The 7,718-nt window shown below is 36.1% G+C and overlaps 1 pseudogene; it reads right to left on the bottom strand.

Moving 5' to 3' along the window:
* Positions 1–212: 212 nt before the first annotated feature.
* Positions 213–7,595, bottom strand: LOC134261233 (uncharacterized; annotated as a pseudogene).
* Positions 7,596–7,718: the final 123 nt, after the last annotated feature.

The following is a 7,718-nucleotide window of genomic DNA, read 5'->3' as shown; positions in this document are numbered from 1 at the left end:
TGTTTTGGGTATAAAGACTTACTGATAAAGTTGAAAAGGGAATACGTTGAAGAATTAAAAAAATTAAGATATTTCTTCTCATGTTTTTTTCTTTTTCTTTCTTTCATTCATTTTTTTCAGATACTCTATTTGCATTGCTTTTTTAACGAGCCTAGTAGTTTTTGCTATAATAAAAATCAAATAATATGAATCAATTTTAATTTTTTTTTTACCGTAGATTGTAGTTGTAATTTGACGTATCCATGAGCTGTCTTTATTTCAGCTACCACTCCCAAGAGCCCATTTATTTTCTTTAAGTGCACTCTTATACTTGGAAGGTCTGTTTCTTGACAATTGGAATTTTCAAACAAAAGCATATCCTTGTATTCGGGCGTTTTCATTGAAACCTTGACCGCAAAGTCATGAGGATAATGATTAGCCATGTTTCTTATAGACACCATGGTGGTTTTTCCATCGAACACTCCCTGTCCGTCCTTCAGGGTTACATTCCACAGCTGGATGGATCGAGTATTAAATTGGAGATCTATGTCTGCTTTACAGGTGTCTGTTTTCACTGACAAAAATATCAATAATGCCATCAGAGATATTGGCAAAAAATATAAAATAATACATCATACTTTTACTATAGCAATGAAAATTAAAGATTTGCTGAATCAAAGTTTGTTAGATATAATACCTTCAATAATATCCACCACGCACCGACACTTCTCGTGGCTATAAATATAGTTTGTAGGGCACTTCAATTCCTCGTTTGTTCTGATGTTAATGTAACTTTCTCTGGATAACGCAGGCCTTGTATTACACACCCATGTATCTGAATGTGAAAGGTAGTCTCAAAGTAAATCATGTAGAGTTGTGCATGAGTTGACAATTTTAAATTATTCAAATCTAATGAAATTATGCAATATTCTATTAAAAACAAGATTGTTCTGACCAAAAGAAAGGACAATAAATTACCGGGCTTGGTAACCTTCTGGTCAGTTAGGTTGATGAGAGTGAAGCACTCCCCTTTCGTGTCATCTACACAATGATCCGAAAGTGGATCATACTTCCTGTGAATAAGAAAGTTTCCTTCAAGCCTTTCTCCACAAGTGCACAACTTCTTGGTGCGTCCATTTAGACATGTGTAGAACTGGTCGCATCGGGTCTCTTCTAACAACCTGATGGTGGTGTAGTTATACCCATCAGGCCGTAAATAACAGGGGTCTATTAAAAAAGGACAAAAAAAACTTAGATATGATCACCAGTATCAAAATCTCCTAAATAATTCAGTCTATTTGGACATAATTGACTTAATTTGATCCGTACTTGCATTTATTTTAAGTTTTTAACGATAATCAACTTAAAAAGGGCTCACCCCCTTTAGAAGGGACTTATTGGAGTGACATACCATATTGACAGTTGGCAGTCATGGGTGGCAAGCACGTTTTTGTATTAGGGTCCCAGAATTTATTTGGATCACAATGTTCAGATGTATCAAGTCTAGAATCTATACAGATATGGTATCTACTGCAGTCCAGTGGGTCAGGAATAATCACTCTACCAACACACTGGCACCTTGCACACAGTTCTGCAAAAATAGCATGCAGAACGTTCATTTGTAAAAAGGTAATGTTACAAACACTGTCAACGAGTGATTCAAATTATTCCCATCATATTTTAACCACAAAATGCTAATGCACAAAAAAGGAAGAATTTGTACCGAAGAATCTTACAATCACCGACAAATGTCCTGATTATGTTAATTAAAATGATAAGAGTGATATACATTGTAGATTGCAGATGAACACATTAAATGAAATATGATAAAAAAAAAATGGATTCTACTTATTCCAAAAGAATAGCAATCGTTGTCACCTTATAAGAAAATTAGACCCTCAATTTTGATTCTTCACATGTCTCTATTTTGATTAAAATTACTTTTCACTTGTATTTCTTGCACAGAAAGTCTTTAAAATAACCATTCAATTTAGAGCTGCCAATAAAAATTTACTGTTTTTCTTAAGTTTACCTTCGGGATGGTAAGGGTTTCTTGTTGTTAGAGTTGGTATGGCGGTCGTAGAGAGATCCCTTCCTTCAGTAACTAGAAAAAATACAAATAAAGATGTCGAAATAAAAATTTAGCTTTTTTTCTATATTTGTTCTCTGTGTATACATGTTACAGTTTAAATGGTAGAATAAAAAGAAGCGCAAGGAAACCACAAGTTAAATATTTCACACTTTTTGATGGTTACACGAATTAAACCTCCCTAAAATCAAGCGTCTGCAGAACATGTCGTACCTCTGCATATCCTCTCGTGTAGGACTTGACTTGTTCAGTAAGAACGACGATAAGGTTTTCAACCACAAGAAGTTGTCAGTAACATTATTGGCTACATCCATGAGTTCAGTATAGGATATGTCTGTAGGTCCCCCTATTCCCATGGCAACCATTGTGATGTTGCTTTTTACTGCAGCTGCAGCAGCTTCTCGGGTTTTCTGTGGCTTCATGGATTTTCCATCCGTAATAACAACTCCAATTTTCCTGGCATTTCTTTTCGGTTCTTTTAAAAATAGTGATAAATATATTTTAACAAACACGCAACAATTTGATGTATTCTCTAGTATGCAAACATTTTAAATATTTCAGGTAACCCTTCGTGCAAACCAATCTTAAAAAGTTCATGAAATTGTATCTACCTGACTCAAGATATTCTGTTAATCTTCTGATAGCTAAGTCTATCTTTGTCATTCCTTTAGTGTGGACAGCCCCCAGTATAAGTTCCCGTAGAAGAATCTTATTGCTGACATCTTCTGCCACCTCCTGGATAACGTCATCAAACGTAATAACTCCGCGAACTCTGACGTCATTTTCAGATAGCTTCATGTTACTGACAGTGTTTGCAACAGTCTGCTTGATTGCGTTGAACATTTCTGTTGTCAGGCTTCCAGAAGCGTCCATAGCAAACGCAATGTCAACTAAACCCGTGCATTCTATAGGAAAAAATACAATGTCAATAACAATGTCATTCAGTGTTTAGTATGACTTAAATCGAAGTTAAGTATTTTTCAACTATGACATCATACCCTCTAATATAACTGTCGTGTCCGGTGTGGATATCGTTGAGGCAACTGTCGTTACTACAGGATTCGTCTTTGTAATATATAAATGCAACGGCTCCACTAAAATAGAGAATTTTGAAGAGATCATTATAATGAAATATATGGAGATAACGAACAGTATTGAGATCGATTTGTGATTAAATTTAGAAAATGAGTACAATATATCAACTGACTTTTTTCGAATGTTTGTATTGCCCATGAAAATCCATCTGTGTCGAGATTCTCCCAGTCTTCAATTTGTAGGTAATAATCATTCTTGAATTTAGTGATGTGTGACAATTCGAGCTTGTCAGTATGTGTACCTACGCCAATGGACATCAAGTTAACACCCTTTGACCATGCAATCGTAGCAGACGACCCAAGTCAACGTCATTATCCGTGTCGTCATCCATTAAAATGAGACCGATTTTTTGCAGCCGTTGACATTGTAGTATCAATTAAGCTATGAAGCTTGTTAATGATTACGCTAGGTTTTGTCTGGATTGACGGATGTTTTGTATAAGCATTAATGCTTCGTAGATAAGAAACCAACATCTGACTCTGAAAGTCAGTATATTCTAAGACATTTCTTATGATATCAGAAAAGGTGACAACTCCGTATTTGGTAAATCGTTCTGCCATTCCTGACGTAATGAACTGGGTAGCAACTTTCATCCAATGCATTGCATCATTTGAAACCATAGAATCTGCATCCAAGGCAATTAGTAAGTCAAATTTTCCTACAAACATTAAATATCTGTATCAGTAGTCAATCACTTTCAATTTTGAACAATTCAAAATCAAATTATCAAATGTATTCAGTTTTCCTACCTTTTGGTAAGACAGCCATTATTGTGTTGTTTATAATATTCATTGCGTCTGGACCGACATCTCCAAGTGCATAAAGGGGAAGATTGTAGGTGAATGTGTCTGGATATGAGTCAATTCCTATAGGTATAGTTATAAAGTGAACACCATCTAACCTAGCCTCTCGCAAGGCAATATCAGTCAACAATATATCAGTTGGTTCTTTGTCAAACATCATCAGTACTGCCTGCGATCTATTCTGTGATTTGGATTCTTTCATTCTTTGATGCAGATTCCTTATCGTTAGGTGATGTGGAAGTCTCCGGGGTGGGAGTGAATCTTGTGAGAGTGTTTGACTTGGGCTTTGGCGTGTGAGTGTGTATACACGCTGCATGACCTCTGTCAATGTGTTTTGATTAAGAGGCTGACGAACAAACTCTGGGTTGTAGTCTCTATTGTATTGTCCAAATGTCAGGTAGTAGTTACTCCCACTGGACCACAACTTGATGAACATATTTATCATCACCTTAAGATTTTTAAAATCTGTATCTGTCACATTCAATGAAGAATCGAGAGCAACAGAAATATGCGTAGCCTTCTTTCGAGTCCAAATCTAATTTGAAACAAAATGTGAGAGTTTATGAGTAGATATGAAAATACATTCCGATATCTTTACCGAAAATAAGGGGCAGTGGGAAAAACCTTACTGACAGATCCATTATTTTCTTAACTGACGAGATTGCCCCTATGATGTCAGCTGCAGACGACAGTTTTGTAATATGTTCGTTGTCTCCTGTAATTAATTTTAATTCCTCGTCTCTGGTTCTGTCTCTACTCCAAATCCTGCAAAAATGTCAGAAATATATGTTATTTCATAGTAAGGAAGAATTATAAAACCATACAGGTCCTTCACTAAATATATGTGCGATAGCTATGCAACTGTTATTTTTTTTGTAATAATAACGGTATACGTATGAAATATAGAGATATTCTAGAATTAAATGTTAGTAGAAATTCTGATATACCAAGAGCAAACATATGAACATTGGCATCCTTCAGAAGTCTTGCTACAGAGCGGGTTGCACTGGGATCAGATGATGGTCCTTTTGTTAAAAGGAATCCAACTCTATTTTCAGAAAGATCTTCCGAATAAAGAAAGCTCAGCAGAATGCCATGAAGGCCTGCATGCGTATTCCTTACGTCATCATTCAATACACGAAGTCTGTGTTGTTGAATATCAGATACGATCTTCCTCTCGAGACTTGAAGTAGTTTCCTTGTTATTTATGTTCTGAAGTTCTCTGACGTAAAGCTTCAGGTAATTCTTCAGAAGGTCATCCGTGAGATCCATACTTGATGCCGAGATGCGAATATCTTTCCTTCTCCCAATCACTGAAAAGAAATAATTTTGAGAAAATACAGTTCAACGGATACCTAAAAGATCATACATTTCATTTAAGACAAATACAAAATGACAATTTATTAAAAATAACGTACAGTATTTTCGCAAAACATTCATAGTTTGTTCGGCACCGTGAGTTTGAAGCTCCGACCAGGAGATATATAAAGGCGGTATCACTGTGTTCATGGTGTCCACTTTCTGCCTAAGTCCGTCGATAGAAGCATTTGCATGATACAGCACAAGAGGCATGATTAAAATATTATTTTGTTTAGCCTCCTCCAAGAGTCCCACTAGATCTCCCTCCATGAATGGATCAGCAATGATGACGATAGCAATCTTGACGTCAGATTCTACAGTGTCATACACATTTAAAACCTCCCTGATGACGTTTTCTGTTGTCCACTGAAGTTGGGTAATCACTCCCCCACGCTGGAGACCGTATGGAACATGGAAGGTAACTTGGTAATCCTTGATGCTACTGATGTAGTTCACGTCGGTACAGTATGTAGCAAGGGTCAATTGGACATTGTCTGATCCCATATGAATGTTTCTTACCACATTTTCCAGAAAGGTATTATATTTGTTGAATTTCTGTGGGTTAAATGAGTGTGGACAGAGACTATACCCTATCAGTATTTCTGCTGGTCCATGAAACACTGAAAAATATTACATTTAATTATAGATGCAAATGTTGTAATCAAGTGATGCAAAAGTCTCATGTCCAGGAAGTCATTACAAAGTACAGTACGCATATGTATTTATTTATTAATCCCTTACCACGATGAGTGACATTCCCTGAAACAAAACAGAGGATCAAATAAACAAAAATAAATTCTTCAGTGGAGGTCATAATAATTTACAATATTCATGTATCTAAAAGAATGACTGCAATTCAACATACTTACTTGGTACTGGATATTTCAACAATTCTGTAGTTTGAAAGGAAAAGGATAAATGATCAAAAATTAATAAATGATATAATAAGTCGGATCTACATGTTAAGTGCAATCAGATGAACAGATAATGAACCTGAAAATTATTACCGGTGGAATTTATATTTTTAAATATTTAACTCTACTAACAAATCTTACCTGTACCAATTGCTCTCACAATATTGTTCAGTCCACTTGACAAAAGTGACTGGTTAGACACAATGATTCTGTTTGCGACTTTAGAACTAGCTAAAGCAAGACTAAAATCCGGATTTACAGCGGAGCCTATTCCAAGGTACATGATCTGTACGTTGCTAGATTTTGATTTTGAATTCAAGAAAACCCTCGTATAACAAAGCCACTCTTATGTAGTGGCTTGTCCGTAATAAACAGTGCCATCTTGGAGGAGTCTCCTGGAGCATACAGGAAGTCGCTCTCTACTTTCTTGTAAGCCAAAACCGCGTCAAAATACTCGTGATCTCTAAGTAGTCATGTGGTCTAGGAACTTCCTAACTTCAATTAAACTGGCCGTTTCATCGAACCGCCCGATAGACGCTGCTCCATCAGCTAGTGTTGCAATTATCAGATTCATCGAAGGGTTACCGAACTCAATGTATTCAAGGAGTCTGGGAAATGAACTCCTTTGTCAGATCGAGGCTCTGAATCGTGACGTCAAAAACAATAGTGAGAAGATAACGTCCTCGGATTTCTGAGATAAAATACAAACAATTTCTGAGATAAAATACAAACAAAAACACAGTCTATTAGCCTAAACGTTTTCAAAGATTGAAAATCCAAGTATTCTAAAACCTGCATTTCTAATATCTTGATTCATTTCTATTTAAAAAGTATAGAACTGCACGAAGCTATAATAACAAATTTGTTCACATACTTAGTATATGAATGTGTTTGTTTGCTGTTTCGTCTTACCTCCTGTTCTCATGGCTCCATTTTGAGAAACTGAAAAAATGTATGTTTTATTCAGTCTCGTTGCATTTTAATCGATGTTAAGTAAAGGAAAGGACCGAAATCGTCATATAATTTCGTTAGCTTATTTATATATTGTAAGGTCTAAACTTACGGTAGCAGATTTGCTCTACCACTTTGTCGAGAGAACTCGCGAGTTCTTTGTATGGGATGATTCTTTGATGTACTTGAATTCCATGAGTCATGTTATTCAATTCAGCTGGGGATAGGTTCCTTTCCTCCCCACCCCGACAGCCATCACATATACATTATTTCTATCGGCATACATGGCGGCACTGTGTAGTAGTTCGATGCCGCTCGTGCTCTTCCCATCAGTCAGAATTAGAGCGACCTTCGGAACATCTGGGTCCAGAAAAGGACTACTAGACAACATGTCCGTCATGTTTCCTAAAAAAAAAAAACCCAGACAATAGAATCGACTTTTGAAATTGAAAAGAAAATCTTTCTGTAGTCATTAAAAGAATGAAATTTGGTCTTTTCTTTCGAGTTTACTGGGAAAATATAAAATAG

Source organism: Saccostrea cucullata, unplaced genomic scaffold (assembly GCF_032062105.1).
Source record: "Saccostrea cucullata isolate Sc308-1 unplaced genomic scaffold, CSIRO_AGI_Scuc_v1 ctg12125, whole genome shotgun sequence".
Taxonomy (NCBI): Eukaryota; Metazoa; Mollusca; class Bivalvia; order Ostreida; family Ostreidae; genus Saccostrea; species Saccostrea cuccullata.
Note: the sequence above shows the minus strand (reverse complement) of the source record. Positions and strands in the feature narration are given on the sequence as shown.